At 35.8% G+C, this 19,893-nt stretch overlaps 2 long non-coding RNA genes across 4 annotated transcripts in view; one reads left to right on the top strand and one right to left on the bottom strand.

The window, feature by feature from the left end:
- The window catches only part of LOC146400120 (uncharacterized), a 42,181-nt gene extending 27,237 nt beyond the window's left edge, over window positions 1–14,944 (top strand). The window contains exons 2-3 of the long non-coding RNA XR_014816256.1: window positions 11,160–11,283; window positions 14,819–14,944. This is a non-coding gene — a long non-coding RNA (uncharacterized LOC146400120). The remainder of the gene's footprint in view (window positions 1–11,159; window positions 11,284–14,818) is intronic.
- LOC146400119 (uncharacterized) overlaps window positions 13,747–19,893 on the bottom strand; it is a 359,144-nt gene continuing 352,997 nt past the window's right edge. For all 3 annotated transcript variants that reach the window (XR_014816254.1, XR_014816252.1, XR_014816253.1), the window contains one exon: window positions 13,747–19,587. This is a non-coding gene — a long non-coding RNA (uncharacterized LOC146400119). The remainder of the gene's footprint in view (window positions 19,588–19,893) is intronic.

Below are 19,893 nucleotides of genomic sequence, written 5' to 3'. Positions count from 1 at the left end.
TGAGTTACTGCTGTGGCTTGAGTTTGATCCCTTGCTCAGGAATTGAGGGAGTGGCCAAAATATAAAAGTGTGACTCTAAATTCGTGTATATTAAAAAAATGAATCCATCTTTTCCCCCTTCAATGCCTTCCCAATGGCTGTTTCAGGAATTACTCTAGAGACAGCTCACAGCCAAGAATGCAGATAAGGTTGTTACCTTCTAAAGTTAAACTTCTAAGTTCAAAAACTACCTATTGCAGATTACACAAAAGTGTGCATTCCACTCACTGTTACAGTACCTTTGCTTTTACTGTAGATACATTGGTTAGAACCTGCATCAGGAGACCTCTGGAAATAATTTGCTGAGAGTGTAGGGAGGATGCAGCAATGATCTCCAAAGGACTCCCTGATGGCAGAAGGCAACAAAAGGCCAGCTGATCTTTCAGTGGGTTGAAGGACCACCCTCAGACATCTATACACTAATCTCCAGAACCTGTAAACATGTTACCTTATATGGCCAAAGGGACTTCACAGATGTAATGAAGGTTATGCTCATTAAAATAGGGAGATTATACTGGATTATCCAAGTGGGCCCAGTGTAATCACAAAGGTCCTTAAAAGCATAGAACTTTCGGAGTTCCCGTCGTGGTGCAGTGGTTAACAAATCCGACTAGGAACCATGAGGTTGCGGGTTCGATCCCTGCCCTTGCTCAGTGGGTCAAGGTTCCGGCGTTGCTGTGAGCTGTGGTGTAGGTCGCAGACGCGGCTCGGATCCAGCGTTGCTGTGGCTCTGGCATAGGCTGGCAGCTACAGCTCTGATTCGACCCCTAGCCTGGAAACCTCCATATGCCGCGGGAGCGGCCCAAGAAATGGCAAAAAGACAAAAAAAAAAAAAAAAAAAGCATAGAACTTTTGATGTTAGGAGTTAGAGAGATGTCATAAAAGTGAAGTCAGATCTGAAGCATAAGAAGGATTTGACTCACCATTGCTGGCTTGAAGGTAGAAGGGAGTTGAATTCTGTCAATTACCTGAATGAACCTAGAAGCAGGTTCTCCCCCAGAGTCTTAAGGTAAGAAGGCTGACCAGCATTTGATTCAAGGCTTGTAAGATCCTAGCAGAGTACCCAGCTGAGTCACCCCGACTTCTGAACTGAGATAATAAATGGGTGCTATTTTGAGCCACTACATTTATGATGATTTATAATGCAGCAATAGGAAATTAATATCTCAGCCACTAATGGGTAACCCAAACGGATCATGGCCCAATAAAGTAATACCAAATCTCCACTAATGGCCTTCATTAGCCTAAGCAGTGCCTTCCTCACTTTCATCTCCTTCCTTCCTTCCTCACCTCCAACTTCACATGTGTCCTTTCTAGCTTCATGCTGAACTGGTGAGCCAAGGCATGCAGAATGTGAGATAAAGTAGGTAACATCCATACAATCTCTTTCCAAACCACCACAGCTTATATGTATAGGGTATTGTGGGATAGGAAGACATGGGTAAATAAGTAGGTGAGACTACATAAAGGGCAAATTTTGGCAATAGTTATTAGGAAAACAAACCTTTTCTTGCATGTAAATTGAAAAAGTTTGGACTGTCAGTCTTGTTTTATAGATTAAAGAAGGACATAAAATCTACATGTTAACAGTGGTTATATCTAGGTTATGTGTGATTTTAACTATTGTACTTTTCTGTATTTTCCAAAATGTATACTGTTACACTGTTAGTTTAAAGAAAGTATATTTATTGAGGGAATTAAATTATTATTTCTTTTAAAGGTTTATAAATTTTTAAATCTGTATCTTATGTCATTTCAAAAATTTTCCAAGTATCTACTGAAATATTTTCTTATTTTGAAAATATGAGGAAAATTAGCCTTCATATTTTTATGTCATAAATCTTGTATATCTATATTTATAAACTACTAGGGTGATGTTATTACAATATTTACTTTGTTTTTTCCCTCAACTTTATTGAGATATACTTGACATACAGCATTGTGTAAGTTTAAGGTATAGAACATGTTGACACTATGTATATATATAAAATCATTGCTGAGATGGATGTCATGCAAGTTACCTCCTATGTTTTCTTTTAGTTTTGTGGTTTCAGATCTTACATTCAAGTCTTTAATCCATTTTGAGAATGGTATAAGATAGGGGTCAATTTCATTCATTTGCATGTGGCTGTCCAGTTTTCCCAACACCAGTTATTGGAAAAGACTATCTTTTTTCTGCTGTATATTCTTGGCTCCTTAGTTATAAATTAATTGATCATATATGCTTGAGTTTATTTCTAGGCTCTCTGTTCCATTGATCAATGGTCTGTTTTTATACCAATACCATACTGTTTTGATTACTATAGATTTGTAATATAGTTTGAAGTCAGAAAGTGTAACACCTCCAGCTTTGTTCTTCTTTCTTTTTTTTTTTTTGTCTTTTGTCTTTTTGTCTTTTGTTGTTGCTATTTCTTGGGCCGCTCCCGCGGCATATGGAGGTTCCCAGGCTAGGGGTCGAATCGGAGCTGTAGCCACCGGCCTATGCCAGAGCCACAGCAACGCGGGATCCGAGCCATGTCTGCAACCTACACCACAGCTCACAGCAACGCCGGATCGTTAACCCACTGAGCAAGGGCAGGGACCGAACCCGCAACCTCATGGTTCCTAGTCGGATTTGTTAACCACTGTGCCACGATGGGAACTCCTGTTCTTCTTTCTTAAGATTGCTTTAGCTATTTGGCATCTTTTGTTCTATACAAATTTTATAATTTAAGAAATTATTAAAAAATACCATTAGAATTTTAATAGAGATTATTAAATCTGTAAATCACATTGTGTAGGATGGACATTTTAACAATATTTCCAATCCACAAGCATCTAATTTTTTAAATTATCTTTAATGCATTTTCTTAAATTATTTTAATGTTTTATAGTTTTCAGGATACAGAAGTTTTGGTTAAATTCTTAAATATTATATTCTTTTTAATGCAATTAAATGGCATTGCTTTCTTAATTTGTCTTTCAAGTAGTTTGTTGTTCATGTATAGAAATGCAACTAATTTTTGTATATTTTATGTCCTGCAACTTTACTGAATTCATATATTCTAACAGTTTTTCTTGATGGAGTCTTTCAGGTTTTCTACATATACCCTTATGTCATCTCCAAGTAGAGACAATTTTACTTCTAATTTGGATGCTTTTTATTTCTTGCCTAATTGCTCTAGCTAGGACTTCTAGAACTATGTTAATAAAAGTAGTGAGAGTTGGCAGGCTTTTCTTATTGATGTTTTTAGAGGAAAAAACCTCAGCTTTTCACTGTAGGGTATACAGTTAGCTATGAGCTTCTCATATATGAATTTTATTATATTGAAATACATTTCCTCTATACTCAGTTTATTGAGAGGTTCTTTTTTTAGTGAAAGGCTGTTGAATTTTGTCAAATGCTTTAATTTCATCTGTTGAAATGATCATCGTAAATGTGATATATCACATTGATCTACAGATGCTGAACATTCCTTGCATGCCTGGAATAAATCCTACTTCATCATGAACTGTGATCCTTTTACCACACCATTGAATTTGGTTTGCTAATATTTTTTGAGGATTTTGCATCTATGTTCACTAGGGATAACTGGCTTGTAATAATATTTTTCTTTCCTTTCTCTTTGTAATATTCTTTTCTTACAGTGTTACTGTCTGGTTTTGGTATCAGAGTAGTGCTGGCTTTGTGAAGAGAGTTTGGCATGGTTTTCTCTTCCATTTTTTGAAGGAGTTTGAGAATGATTGGTACTAGTTCTTTAAATATTTTGTTGAATGCAATAGTAAGCCATCAGTCCTGAACTTTCCTTTGGGAGCTTTTGGATTACTGATTAAATATCCTTATTAGTAATTGATTTGTTTAGTCTATTTCTTTTTGATTCAGTACTGTTGTGTTGTATGATTATAGGAATTTATTCATTTATTCTAGGTTGTCCAATTTATTGGAATATAATTCTTCCTACTTGTCCCTTATGAGTCTTTGTATTTGTGATGTCAGTTGTAATGTCTCCTTTTTCATGTATAATTTTACTTATTTGTGCCCTCTCTTTTTTTTTTGTCCTGGTTGGTCTAACTACAACTTTTCTATTTTGTTTATTTTTTTCCACTTCATTTATTTTCACTATGATCTTTGTTATTTATTCCTCCTGCCTAAATTTGGGCTTAATTTGCTCATCTATTTCTGATTCTTTGAGATGTAAAACTAGGTTGTTTACTGAGATCCTTGTTTTCTCTTGATGTATGTATTTATCACTATAAACTTCCCTCTTTGAACTACATTTTCATCATCCCATAATTTCGGTATTTTGTATTTACACTTTCATTTGTCTCAAGCTATTTTTTGCTTTCTGTTTGAATTTCTCCTTTGGCCCATTGATTTTTAGAAGCATGTTGTTTAATTTTCATGTATTTGTCAATTTTTAAGTTTTATTCATGTAATTGATTTCTAGTTTCTTACCACTGCTATTGGAAAAGATGCTTAGTATGATTTCAATATTCTTAAATTTATTAAGGCTTTTTTTTTTTGTGGCCCTGTGGCCCATGGTCTGTCCTTGAGAATGAGCCATGTGTGGTTGAAAAGAGTGCATATTCTTCTGATGCTGGGTGGAGTGCTCTATAAATATCTGTTAGATCCGTCTGGTGTAATATGCAGTTTTAAGCCTTTTTTTAAAACTGACTTTCTGTATGGATGTCCATTCCATTGATGAAAGTGGTGAAATGAAAATGGGATAATATTATTTTTGTCATTATCTATCTCTTCTCTCAGGTCTGCTAATATTTGCTTTATATATTCAAGTGTTTCTATATTGAATACACAAATATTTACACATTTTTATCTCCTTAATAAATTTGAGCCTTTTCTCCTTATATAATAACATTCTTTGTCTCTTATAGTCTTAGGCTTAAGGTTTATTTTGTTTGCTGTAAGTGCCCTGCTTTCTTATGGCTTCCATTTGCATGGGCTATCTTTCTCTAATCCTTTACCTTCAGTCTGTGTGTATCCTTAAAGCTGAAGCAAGTCTTTTGTAGGCACCATATAAATGGGTTGTATCTTTTTTTTTTGACTTTTTAGGGCCACACTCATGGTTTATGGAGGTTCCCAGACTAGGGGTCTAATCAGAGCTATACTGCCGGCCTATGCCACAGCCACAGCAACACCAGATACAAGCCGCATCTGAGACCTTCATCACAGCTCATAGCAATGCTGGATCCTTAACCCATTGAGTGAGGCCAAGGATCAAACCTGCAACCTCATGGTTCCTAGTTGAATTAGTTTCTGCTGCACCATAATGGGAACTCCAGGTTGTATTTTTTAAATCTATTCATTCAGTTTATGTATTTTTGATCCTGGGAATTTTGAGAATTTATTCCATTTGCATTTAAAGTAAATATTTTCAGACATGAATTTATTATTTTTTTTAAAATGTTAGAATAGAGTTTACTTATAATGCTGTGCTACTTTCAGGTGTACAGCAAAAGGAGTAAGTTATATGCATAGATATAATCATTCATTTTCAAATTATTTTCCCATACAGAGTATTGAGTAGACTTTCCTGTGGTATACAGTAGGTCCTTGTTAACTCATCTATTCCACATACAGTAGTGTGTATATGTCAATCCTAACCTCCCATTATCCTTCCCTCCAGTGTTTCCCTTTGGAAACAATAAGTTTGGTTTAAAAATCTTTGAGTATTTTTGTTTTGTGAATAAATTCTTTTATATTTTTTATTAAATTCCACATATTAGTGATCTGATTATATGTTTTTCTTTTTCTAAGTTAACTTAGTATGATAATTTCTAGGTCCATCCATGTTGCTGCAAATGGCATTATTTTGTTCTTTTTTAAAGCTGAGTAATACTCCATTGTCTATGTGTACCACATCTTCTTTATCCACTCCTGTTGATGAATATTTAGGTTGCTTCTGTGTCTTGGCTATTTACAATAGTGCATCAATTAAGATGGAATGCATATCTCTTCTTGAATTATGATTTTTTCCAATTAGGTGCCCAGGAATGGGATTGCTGGATCATATGGTAGTTCTATATTTAGCTTTCTAAGGAAACTCCATACTGTTCTTCATAGTGGCTGCATCAATTTACATTCCTACCAACAGGGCAGGAGGGTTCCCTTTTCTATACAACCTCTCAAGTATTTATTTTTTGTGAACTTTTTGCTGATGGCCATACTGACTGGTGTGAGGTGATACCTCATTGTTGTTTTGATTTGCATTTCTCTAGTAATTAGTGAGGCTGAGCATTTTTTCATGTGCTTTTTGATCATCTGTTTGTCTTTGGACTAATGTCTGTTTAGATCTTCTGACCATTTTTTGACTGGGTTTGATTTTTTGATAGAAAGCTATTTGTGATGTTTGTATATTTTGGAGATTAATTCCTTGACAATCATTTCATTTGCAAAGATTTCCTCCAGTTAGGTGGGTTGTCTTCATTTTGTTTATGACTTCCTTTGCTTTGTAAAAGCTTTTAAGTTTAATTAGGTCCCATTCATTTATTTTTGTTTTTAATCTCCATTGAATCCAAAAAAATATAGCTGCAACTTATGTCAGTATTCTGCCTATATTTTCCTCTAACAGTTTTATTGTATCTGGTCTTACAATGAGGTCTTTAATCCATTTTGAGTTAATTTTTCTATATGGTGTAAGAAAGTGTTCTAATCTCATTCTTTTACATGTAGCTGTCCAGTTTTCACAGCAATGCTAATTTAAGAGACTGTCTTTTCTCCAATCTATATTCTTGCCTCCGTTTTCATAGATTTAATTGATCATATATGTGTGAGTTTATTTCTGGGCTTTATATCCTGTTCCACTGATCCATATTTCTTTTTTTGTGCCAGTGCCACTCTGTTTTGATGACTGTAGCTTTTTAGTATAGTGTGAACTCAGGGAGCCTGATTCCATTTTTCTTTCTCAAGATTGCTTTGGCTATTCTGGGTCTGTTGTGTTTTCATACAAATTAAAAAAATTAGTTATGTGAAAAAATGCCATTGGTAATTTGATAGGGATTTCACTGTATCTGTAGATTGCTTTGGATAGTATAGTCATTTTGACAATACTGATTTCTCCAAGCCAAGAGCATGGCTTATCTTTCATCTCTTTGTGTCATCTTCAGTTTCTTTCATCAGTGTCTTATAGATTTCAGAGTACAGCTCTTTTGCCTCTTTCAGTAGGTTTATTCCTAGGTATTTAATTATCTTTGATACAATGATATATGGGATTTTTTTCCCCTTAATTTCTCTTTATGATCTTTCATTGTTACTGAATAGAAATGTGGGAAATTTTTGTGTATTAATTTTGTGTCCTGCAAATTTACCAAATTCATTGATGAACTCTAGTAGTTTTCTGGTAGTATTGTGAAGATTTTCTATATATAGTATCGTGTCATCTGCAAACCATGATGGTTTTACTTCTTCTTTTCTGATTTGTATTCTCTTTTTTTATTTTTCTTCTCTGATTGCCATGGCTAGGACTTCCAAAACAATGTTGCATAAAAGTGGTAAGAGTGGACACCCTTGTCTTTTTCCTGACCATTGAGAATGATGTTAGCTGTGGATTTGTCATACATGGCCTTTATTATGTTGAAGTAGGTTCCCTTTATGCCAACTTTCTGGAGAATTTTCATCATAAATGGGTGTGGAATTGTATCAAAAGCTTTTCTGCATCTATTGAGAAAACTGTATGGTTTTTATTCTTAGGTTTAATGTGGCATATCACATTGACTGACTTGTGGATATTGAAAATCTTTTTTTTATTATTTTTTTATTTTTTATTTTCCCACTGAACAGCAAGGGGATCAAGTTATCCTTACATGTATACATTACAATTACATTTTTTTCCCCACCCTTTGTTCTGTTGCAACATGAGTATCTAGACAAAGTTCTCAATGCTATTCAGCAGGATCTTCTTGTAAATCTATTCTAAGTTGTGTCTGATAAGCCCAAGCTCCCGATCCCTCCCACTCCCTCCCCCTCCCATCAGGCAACCACAAGTCTTTTCTCCAAGTCCATGATTTTCTTTTCTGAGGAGATATTCATTTGTGCTGGATATCAGATTCCAGTTATAAGTGATATCATATGGTATTTGTCTTTGTCTTTCTGGCTCATTTCACTCAGTATGAGATTCTCTAGTTCCATCCATGTTGCTGCAAATGGCATTATGTCATTCTTTTTTATGGCTGAGTAGTATTCCATTGTGTATATATACCACCTCTTCCGAATCCAATCCTCTGTTGATGGACATTTGGGTTGTTTCCATGTCTTGGCTATTGTGAATAGTGCTGCAATGAACATATGGGTGCACGTGTCTCTTTTAAGTAGAGTTTTGTCCGGATAGATGCCCAAGAGTGGGATTGCAGGGTCATATGGAAGTTCTATGTATAGATTTCTAAGGTATCTCCAAACTGTTCTCCATAATGGCTGTACCAGTTTACATTCCCACCAACAGTGCAGGAGGGTTCCCTTTTCTCCACAGCCCCTCCAGCACTTGTTATCTGTGGATTTCTTAATGATGGCCATTCTGACTGGTGTGAGGTGGTATCTCATGGTAGTTTTGATTTGCATTTCTCTAATAATCAGCGATGTTGAGCATTTTTTCATGTGTTTGCTGGCCATCTGTATATCTTCTTTGTAGAAATGTCTATTCAGGTCTTTTGCCCATTTTTCCACTGGGTGATTGGCTTTTTTGCTGTTGGGTTGTATAAGTTGTTTATATATTCTAGAGATTAAGCCCTTGTTGGTTGCATCATTTGAAACTGTTTTCTCCCATTCTGTAAGTTGTCTTTTTGTTTTCTTTTGGGTTTCCTTTGCTATGCAAAAGCTTTTCAGTTTGATGAGGTCCCATGGGTTTATTTTTGCTCTAATTTCTATTGCTTTGGGAGACTGACCTGAGAAAATATTCATGATGTTGATGTCAGAGAGTGTGTTGCCTATGTTTTCTTCTAGGAGTTTGATGGTGTCCTGTCGTATATTTAAGTCTTTCAGCCATTTGGAGTTTATTTTTGTGCATGGTGTGAGGGTGTGTTCTAGTTTCATGATTAGGAGAATATATCATATTGCTGTTTTCTATATCATATTTGCCTGTGGATTATTTCCTACTTTTATATATGTTTGCCTTTACTGGTGAGCTTTCTCAATTTGTAATTTTCTTCTTTGTAGTTAACAGCCTTTTGTTTTTACCCCAGAAAATTTCCTTCAGAATTTGTTGTAAAGCAGCTGCTTTGGTGATGGTGAATTCTTTTAGCTTTTCTTTGTCAATAAAGACTCTTATTTCTCTGTCAAATCTGAAAGAGAGCCTTGCTGGGCAGAGTATTTTTGGTTGTGAGTTTTGTCCTTTTATCATTCTAAATATATCATGCCACTCCCTTCTGGCCTGTAGGATTTCTGTTGAAAAATTGGCTGATAACATTATGGGGGCTTCACTTGAATGTTATTTGTTGCTTTTCCCTTGTTGCTTTTAATATTTTTTCATTTTGTTTTTGTTATTTTGATTTTAATATATCTTAGCTAATACTGCTTTTCATTACTTTTTTTCTGGTTGTTTTGTAATTCTGTTTCTCCTTTTTTTTTGGTCTTTTTTGTTGTTGTTGTTGCTATTTCTTGGGCTGCTCCCGCGGCATATGGAGGTTCCCAGGCTAGGGGTTGAATTGGAGCTGTAGCCACCGGCCTACGCCAGAGCCACAGCAACGCAGGATCCGAGCCGCGTCTGCAACCTACACCATAGCTCACGGCAACGCCGGATCGTTAACCCACTGAGCAAGTGCAGGGATCGAACCCGCAACCTCATGGTTCCTAGTCGGATTCGTTAACCACTGTGCCACGACGGGAACTCCTGTTTCTCCTTTCTTTCATGTTCTCTTCCTTTGTGGTTTGATTACCTTCTTTAGTGATATGCCTGGATTTCTGTCCCTTTCTCTGTGAATCTACTATAGGTTTCTTTCTTAGTGGTAGCAACAGGGCTTACATAATTCTTAGTGGTAACAATGGGGCTTAGTTAATTTTATGACATTGTTTTTTTTAAGACAACTATTTCAACTTCAAATGTAGAGCTTCAAAAACTCTACATTTAGACTTTTTCATGAACATTTTATGTGTTTCATGTCACATTTTACGTCTATTCCATTGTGTTTCCATTAACAATTATGTAGTAATAAGTATTTTTACTACTTTTGTCAGTTAATTTTCATACTAGAGTTGCACCATTATTGCAACATCAGAGTATTCAGAATTTAACCATATATTTACCTTTACAAATCAGTTTTATACTTTAACATGTCTTCCTGTTATGAATTTGGTTTTTTTTGTTGTTGTTGTTTCAGGTTAAAGAACTCTAACATTTCTTGTAAATCCAATGTAGTCATGAACTCTTTCAGCTTTGCTTGTCTAGAAAAATCTTTACCTCTCCTTCAATTCTGAGGAACAGCTTTGCTGGGCATAGTGTTCGTGTTTTTTTTTTTTTCTTTTCCTCTCCTTTCAATACTTTGAGAATGTACTACTCCATTCTGGCCTGTAATGTTTCTGCTGAAAAATCTTGTGATAGTCTTTTGGGGGGGGTTCCTTTGTATGTTTCTCTTGAGTTTATCTTTTCTCTTCTTTAACTTTTGACTATTTAATTATAATGTGTTTAGTATTGTTCTCTTTGAATTAATCTTAATTGTAAATCTCTGGGCCCTCTGTATCTATATGCTTGTTTCTTTCCCCAGGTTAGGGAAAATTTTAGATGTTATTTAGATAGGTATTGGGTATTATGTTTCCCATTAGTACATTAAGCCATCTTCTTCCTTCTTTTTCATTTTGTTTCCCTGATTGGATGAAGTCTACTGTCTTATCTTTGTGTCACTAATCCTCTCTCTACTTGATCTAGTCTAACTCTCCATTGAATTTTTTAGTTCAGTTATTACATTATTCAACTGTGTGATTTCTCTTTGGTACTTTCTATCTCTTTGTCGAAATTCTCACTTTGTTCATGGATTGGTCTCCTGTCTTTCATTAACTTCTTTATGATGGCTATTTTTAAACTCTCTGTTACAGTAAATCATAGATCTATTTCATTAAGATGTGTGTATGGAGTTTTATCTTGTTATTTTGTTTCTAACATATTCCTTTTTTTCTTAATTTTGTTTGATTCCCTCAGTTGGTTTCTGCACAATAGATAAAACAGCCACCTCTTCCAGTCTTGAAAGAGTGGAACTACGTAGGGGTTGAAACTTGTCATTCAGCCTACCCTCTGCTCTTGAAGTCCTGTGGGAGTGATGAAGGTGAGACCAGCTGGCTATGAGTCAATGACCCAAAGGCCTATCCCTTGCTGAAAGTTTTAGTTTCCTGCTTACATATACAGGCAGAACAAGCTACAATTATTTTGATATCCACAAAGATGTAGATTATTATGAGAAATAGTATTAGTCCCATTTTATTTATTAAGGCCAGTTCTTAGAATTGAGCTAGCCATAGGTTCAGTCCTGCTCAAGATGGAGCAGCTTATGTCATGGCTACAGTTTGGTCATCATGAGTTAGCTTTTTCCTGTGGTGGTAGTTATAGTATCTGTAAAATAACTTAGCATGTGCAGCAGATACTGAAAGATTCTGTGACTCTACTGTCTTAATCATTAACTGCTTGACTGCTCTTTTGTGATTCAACAATGCCTGGGAGACTTTAACTTTTCTACAAACAAGAAGCAGGTAAATGTAAGGGCCTTTGTACTTGGGGGGGCCTGTAAGTTCCATGTGTACTCACATTTTAGATTTTAAAAATGTCCAAATTCTCTGCCATTTTCTTTAGATGTGTGAACTAAACACATACTTAATAAAATTGGCTACTTTACAGTTCTATTCACTTCCCATCACATAATAAAGTGAGTGTATGTGTATAGAGGGGGGATTCTGTAGGGAAACACACATTAGATTCTATAGCAGAGGAAAAGAATAAGTAATAAAGTAGGAAGTACCTTAGTGAGTTCAATTGTAAAGACAGGAAAACATACCAAACACAAAACATTTATAGAGAGCTTTGAAGTTTGAAATGAACTTTACATTATTTTACAGATAAAGAAACTAATGTCCAAAGAATTTTTTTTTCACATGTTCCATGTCACTTGGTAGCTAAATGGAAAAACTCAAACCCAGAATCTGAACCAGTGAATCCTTGGCTGGATTCCTTCTACTTCACCAAGGTGCTTTCCTGAAGCTCTTTCTCCCACCTCAAAACACTGAAGAGCAATAGGAGCTGGGAAGTTTTGGGCTCCCCATGTCCAATAGCTCCAAGCCACTATATGAGACTGGGGTAGTAGACAAAAGGAAGGCTGGACTTGGAGATGCTGGGAACCATTTCTCCTTTCCATAGCTCATTCATTTCAGAAGTCTATGCCATTTAGTTTCCTTGTCCCTTCATTCACTGGCAAACCACATGCTTTATTTGTTCATATAAATATAGTTGATAGTGAATTTACACACTTGCTTCTCTCAACCTAAAAAGGTCTTACACATTGGTTGACTTCAAATCAGCATGGTCTGGTCCTTATTAGGTGCTGACCAATTCCTGCTTGAAAGATACAAGGTACTTAAACAAGATTGGTGTTGTTGCTTCTCTTATTGCTGTCAACATTGTTACTACCAGAGGAATCTCCACACATCTTTGCATTTTCAGCCTATTCATGAATGACTCTAATGATTGTTGAAATCATCAGCTGTTTTTACTGCAGTTGCTATCCTGTCTTCCCTTTGGACTTTCTAGAACCACTGTTTTCTTCTCCATTGAAACTACCACAACTAACTTCTCCATTGAGTTACCACAACTCACTTGGAACTAAATTTCTCTTTTAGTTATATTCCCTCTGACTCTGTGTTTGTCAACACATTTTGCTAATATTCTTATCCTTAAATTAGCATGAAGGATAAAATTTTCAATAAATGCATGATATATATATATATATATATAGCATTGAAGTATAAAATATTTTTCTTTTTTCTCTTTTTGCTAAGAAAAATTTGCTTGGGGAAATTGTTTTGGATGGAAATAGTTTTGGAACTAGAAATAGCAAGTAATATCTCTATCCTAATTTAAAATTTCATTGTGACTCTAGATCCATCTGAAAATCCAAATCATTTTGAGGTTAAGATGGAATAAAAGGAAGAATTTGAAATTGAAGGCAGAGCAAAAAATCATGTCTGTTTGAAATAGATAGTACTTTTTCTTCAAAAGATATATAGTAGATATGATATTCGGAAGTAGAGCACTTAAGGATCCATAATACTATAAATTGTTTCTCATTTTAAAATCCTTCCCCTATTAAAGCCAAGTTCGGGTACTTATGAACACACAAAGACATAATGGAAAGAATAGGTTTTAGAATTAAACAGATCTGGATTTGAGTTTTAGGTAATTCTGTGACTTTGGTTAAGTTGTTAAACGTCTCTCTCTTTTTTCTTTTTATGGCTGCCCCTGCAGCATATGGAAGTTGCCAGACTAGGGGTCAAATTGGAGGTTCAGCTGCAGGCCTGCACCACAGCCACGGCAACACTGGATCCAAGCTGCATCTGCAAACTACACTGCAGCTTGCAGCGATGCTGGATCCTTAGCCCACTGAGTGAGGCCAGGGATCGAACCTGCATCCTCATGGACACTATTCAGGTTTTTAACTCACTGAGCCACAATGGAAACTCCCAAGTTGTTAAATAGCTCTTACCCTCAATTTTCTCATCTGTAAAATGGGACTAATAAGGGCTACTTTCTTTTTTAAGTTTAATTTTTTTCCATTTTTTCATTTTTTAAAGTTTTATTGAAGTATAGTTGATTTACAACATAGTGATAATTTCTGCTGTACAACAAAGTGATTCAGTTATACATATATACATATTCATTCTTTTCAGATTCTTTTCCCATATAGATTATCACAGAATATTGGGTAGAGTTCACTGTGCTATATAGCAGGTCCCTATTGGCCAGTCATTCCATATACCACAATGTACATATGCCAATCCCAAACCTCCAGTCCATCCCTCTCTCTCCTCATACCTGACCACTTTGGTAACCATAAGTTTGTTTTTTGAAAGTTGGTGAGTCTGTTTCTGTTTCACAAAGAACAGATTATAAGTGATAACACATGTTTGTCTTTCACTGCCTGATTTACTTCACTTAGTATGATAATCTCTAGGTCCATCCATGTTGCAACAAATGGCATTATTTTTTTCTTTTTTATGGCTAACATTCCATTGTATATTTCTACTACATCTTCTTTATCCATTTCTCTCTTGATGGACATTTACATTGCTTCCACATCTTGGCTATTGTGTGCTGCACTTTCCCATGGATTATTAGGTTTATTCAGTCCTCACCACAACATTAGCAAGTAGCCCTTGGGAGCAGTGAACAGCACTATTTCTAATGTTTACTGCCCCCAAAGGCTACTTTCTAATGTTGTTATGAGGATTAAATAAACCTAATAATGCATGTGAATGTTTAAATACAAGGACCCGAAGAGAACAGGCTTTTAATATGTATTTTTTTCTTGTTTTTCCTCTTTATATTTTTCTATCTTCTTTTTTTATGGCTTATATTTGAAATTAACACTCAGTAGTGTTGCCATTGGAGAGGAGAGTGCCTGACAGGATCTAGGAATTTATGAGATGAGGGACCAGAGAGGATATTAGAAGCTGTGTACGTGTTGGGTGGAGAACATCCTTCTTTCAGCCAAAGAGATTTCCCTTGGGGTTGTTGGGTGATGAATGATCTGAAATAATGTTAACCTTGACTAATATTCATAGCTAATTCCTCAGGACTTTTGGTTCTTTATTTAGCAAATGGAAACTGCCTGCTACCTTTGCTGGCACCATTGCATCAAGCAGCATTCCACAGTGCTTGTGATTCAGTGTTTTTTCCACTGGCACATCAGCCTGAGATTTCCTCCTTACAGTGGAACATCCTACTGTAATCAGGGCTGGAGTCAACAAACTGGATAGATGAGTACCTTTGCCTGAACAACTCCAGATGCTTAGGCAAGTCTCACTTGGGAAATTGGGAATGTTACATGAAGTCATACAAAAAAGAAATAAGTGAAACTTGTCTTGAAATTGAAATGTATTTTCAGTGCAAGTTTGGAAGACTCCAATGTAAGAGAATGAGCAATTACCAGATGATTGATTTCTTAAGATCAGAGGTCTGTTTTACTCCTTTTGATTTCACCATTGCCAGGTAAAGTACCTGAAACACTAAGACTACATGCACATGCATTAAATATATATGTACTTATACATTGTAGGATATATAGCATATATGTTTATATATTATGCTATCAGCAAATTATCAGTATATAACATATTAATAAATTTACTTTATCAATTGATTAGCCTAGGGGAATGGGATATTAGGAGTTTTTATCTGGTCATGTCTCTTCAGATGTATTTATTGGCCTAGACATTGCCTAATTTATTTATTTATTGTTTTGTTTTTTCTCGGCTATAACCCATGGCTAAGGGTTAAATCAGAGCTGCAGCTGCTGGCCAACACCACAGCCATAGCAACACCAGATCCAAGCCGTGTCTATGACCTACACTGTGGCTCTTGGCAACACTGCAGATCAGATCCTCAAACCACTGAGTGGGACCAGGGATTGAACCTGCATCATTATGGATACTATTCAGGTTAGTTACTGCTGAGCCGCAATGGAAACTCCAACATTGCCTCCTTTATAAAACCTCCCCTTAACCCAAGTGTGGTCAGGTATTTGGTTCTCATCCTATTGTCACACTTCTCCTCACATTGCCTTGTGTATTTGTCTCTTTCTATAGTTACCCATAAAAACCAAACCTAACAACAACAAAAAAAACTCATAAGAAATTACAGACTAGCCATTTTCTATCAGTATTTAAGTTCCTTGGTTCATAGAAGGCACTTGATAATGTTTTCTAAATGGTCAAGAGGAATGATGTCCTTTTGCTGTATTTTGGAATCATTTCATATAGAAAAGCCAAAGCCTTTCCTTACTCATCCAGGTTCCCAGTGCCAACAAATCTAACTCATCCAGGTTCCCAGTGCCAACAAATCTAACCATGAACCATTAGATAAATCTAATGGTGAAGGACCAGTGCTAAAAATGGAAAATCCAGAAGAGAAAATGTCGTACAGATGTTTGTATGAACACGTGTCACAGGTGGGTGTTGAATGCAGTGAATATGCTGATTGTTGTCCACTTGTGGAGCTTGTCACATGAGGAAAACAAGTTGAATTGTAAAGGGAAAATACCTTCCCTGTCCTCTCCACCAGGGCTGCCCAAGGAAATCCAGAAAACTTGGGGGTTGTTTAGTCTCAGGAATATTAAGATCCTCTTATTTAAATTCGGTTGACTGGTGAAATGCATCATTCCTTAGTGATCCATTTGATATTGGGCAAGATATAATTTAACAGCAAATCCCTTTCATTATGGATTCTAGGGTGATATTTGATGGTTATAAATAGGAAGTGTCATGCCATATTGCACAATGACTTATTTTCAGTCCATATTCCAAGAAGAAAGTAATTCTTCTCTTCAAAAGTTGTTTAAAATGCTCCTCCCATGGTCAGGACACTGACACAGTACTGGTTAGGTAGAGAGGACCCTCCCCTCCCCCAACCAAGACAACAACAACAAGCCACCCACATAGAGGCTAGACAGAGATCTACAACCCCACATAACCTTTCTCAAAGATTGGTAGCAAGGAATGTACCCATCACAGGAAGGCTTCCTTAGAAATTTGTCAATAGACTTTTTGCTTAAAGGCTATATTTGAGTTAGTAAAACATAGACAAACAATGAAGAATTTATTAAGGGCTCCAAAAAAAATGGACCTGCCAAAAAAGCCCAGAACAAGACAGTTTGGGGTATAGAAAAGTGTCCTCAAGTCATGGAAGACAAATAGAGTTTTAATTCAAACTCGTTCCTAGACCACCCTGGTTAGAGTTACTAGTTTCTTAGAATGATCTGGAAATTAATATGTCTCAATGTATTGTTTAGAATGTGTTGTACATAGAATATGCAAATATGTAAACATGCATATCTATGTATAATAAGCTGTATATAATTCTCTTTACAGAGGAGGCATTTATTAATCTTAAGCGACTATTGTTGCCTTCATAAAATTCTAAGTTTAAAACCATATTTAAGTATCATGTCTATTTTCTATCGTATTTATGCATGTATCTCCAAGCCAAATTATTTGTCACAACAATGACTTCTCTGATATCCAGAGTAGGCAAAATTAGTTGTGTAGTGTCCCTTACTGAGTTCTGACACATCACATATTTCTGACATGACAGTGTAGACCATAAAGTATCACAAGGATAAATCATGGTAAATAGTATATAGGGAAATGCGGCAGGGAGTACAGACCTGAGTGATCCAGGATTTTGGAGGAATCTAATGCTGATCTAATGCTCTCACGGATTTTAATACACATCCCACTCTGTTTGTGCTACATATCTACTTTACATATTTCAGCATTGAGAGTGGAAAAACTGAGTTTTGAGGTCCATCACATGGGGATTCAATCCCTGTTATATCTGTATGGACAAACGATCCATCCTCTTGAATGTCGGTTTCATCATTTTTATAAAGGGAGATGTCATCTCAGAGCTGCTTGATGTTCAAATGTAATAGTGCACAAAGCACATAATTCATGCCCATGTCTTGGTGTGATTTAGTCAATAACTGAACTGTATAGCCAAGTTTCTCTATATATAATTCATTCTGAATTCAAAACAACCACTTTAAGCTGCTTAATCTGGTGTATCTTGCATGCTTTTTTTTAATCTGAAAAAAATAGGAAGAAAATATTCTTCTACATGTTTTTCTGAAATTCCTCATTTTGCAGCTTTTGAATGAGAACTACCAGATCTATTTAAAAGTATGGTGTTTTGTCATTGTTCATATTGCATTCTTTTTAAAAATCTTGAACATTTATGGATATTTACATCTCAAGTTTTACCTCTGCCTCAAGAGTCCCCTCCATTATCCTTCAAACAATCCATTTCCAACCTGTCTTCTCAACTATTTTAACTTTTCTAGATCTTTCTGCTTTCCGAGGCTCTCTCTTCTAGCATTCATTTGGGTTCATGTTATGCTATGTGCAAGGGTTTTAATCTAGCTGCATTGCAAATTCCTTGACATCTGTGCTTTTTTAAATATCTCTCAAAGCTCTTAGCATAGTACTAGGCTGCTAGACAATCTTTGACATGGATTTGCTAATTGGACTTAATTGAAAAAAATCTTATTCTGAGTATGAGACAGTGACAAGACATAAACATAAGAGCTTGGGTTTGGTGTTCATTTATTTCTTGTCACATCTTGAGCTCTCACATCTAAGATGTCAATTCTGATAGCTTACACTGGTCTCTTTTTAGTGTAAGCTATCAGACTCTCAAAAGTCTTCCCTACTGTCACTTGTCCTAAACTGAAATTTCTTCATTTCAGAACCTGGTTCATGGAAAGAAGCCTTGGAATGTATTCTTCTGATAAGCATTGTCATCTTTTTAAAGATATTTTCATAAGGTTGAAATAATTAATCAGGATATTCCAGAGCCTCATCTTGGTTAAGGGCAGAAGAAGAAGGAACTGGATTTTATTTGGAACATAGCCTTATTTAAATATTTATTGAAGTGAGTAAGCAGAGGCAATTTTACCCCAAATTTGAAGAGAAATCTGGAGAAGCAACGAATCAGAGAAGCAGAAAGGAGTCTGACTTTTCAGTGGTCAATTTTAAATTCTGTGCTGATACACATGCATTTCGGATCTGATGAAAAGGGAGAATTGTAGATACGTTGCATGACTCTTCTGGAGTCGGTTTATTATTCATCCCTACATCAAAGCATTTAGGGCAGAGCCACAAAAATAATAATTTTGTATGGAAAAATTATTCTTGTGTGGTTTGGTGACTCTTCGCTTCAGAGATACTATTTGATCAAGGTAAAATAGGGCCATGTTAAAGCTGACAACTCAGTGAGAAATATTGCTGCAGTTACAGTGGTACTAAAACAAGATGATGGGCTTAAAAAAAACTTAGGTACCCCTGGGCCCAGGTTCCCACTCCACTCTTACCCAGCTGTTAGTGGTGTGATATACCTCTCAACCTCTATTATCCTTTGCGGTCTCTTTCATAAATGGAGATGTTAAATATCAAGGCTTTTCCCTTCACATGAAATATTTGATTCTTTATAATTTTTTTTCTTTTAAATACTTTCATTTTATTTCCTTCCATTTAAATGAACTTCAGTTGAATTGTCCTCTGTGTTAAATATTAAAAAAATTTTTTTCCAGGATTTCGTAATCGACTCAGTCTTCACAACACATCTAAGAAGGGTGGAGAAGAGAGAAACACTTATGGAACACTTCTTATGAGCCAAACCTTTCATGCCTGTTTCATTCTTGAAGAAGTCTTTGAAGTTGAAATTTTTCTCCATTTTATAGCCAAGAAACAAAGAAATCAAGCAAATGCTGAAGGCCACTGAAGATAAAGGCTGGGCAGGACCAGGCTCCCCTCTCAGGTCTGTCAGATTTAAAAGTCCATGTTTTTGTCTACTATGTGGTTCTGGAACTCTGTTAAAAAAAAAAAAGTAGGCATTCCATTTAACAAATGAAAAGGCTAAGGCATAAAGAACCAGGAGAGAGAACCGGAGATTTCCTCAATTTTAGTGTAGTAAATCAACAGTTTTAGTGCTAGGAAGTTTTTTGGAATAGAGTGTAAACTCAGATGGTAGGACAGGGTGCATGAAAATATCCTTTTCTATGATAACTTTATTTCTGTCTGATGTCAGCATTGAAATTTCAGAGTATTAAAATGGTGAGGTATGAAAAAACTAAGCTTGTTGTTATTGACATATTTTTAAAAATAAAATTCTAGTA

The sequence above is a fragment of the Sus scrofa genome, chromosome 9 (assembly GCF_054392235.1).
Source record: "Sus scrofa isolate SSC_HxYL_T2T_F1_AM1 chromosome 9, Sscrofa_HxYL_maternal_Yorkshire_Landrace_v2.0, whole genome shotgun sequence".
Classification (NCBI taxonomy): Eukaryota; Metazoa; Chordata; class Mammalia; order Artiodactyla; family Suidae; genus Sus; species Sus scrofa.
The sequence above is the reverse complement of the archived record's forward strand: the minus strand, read 5'-3'. Positions and strand labels throughout refer to the sequence as shown.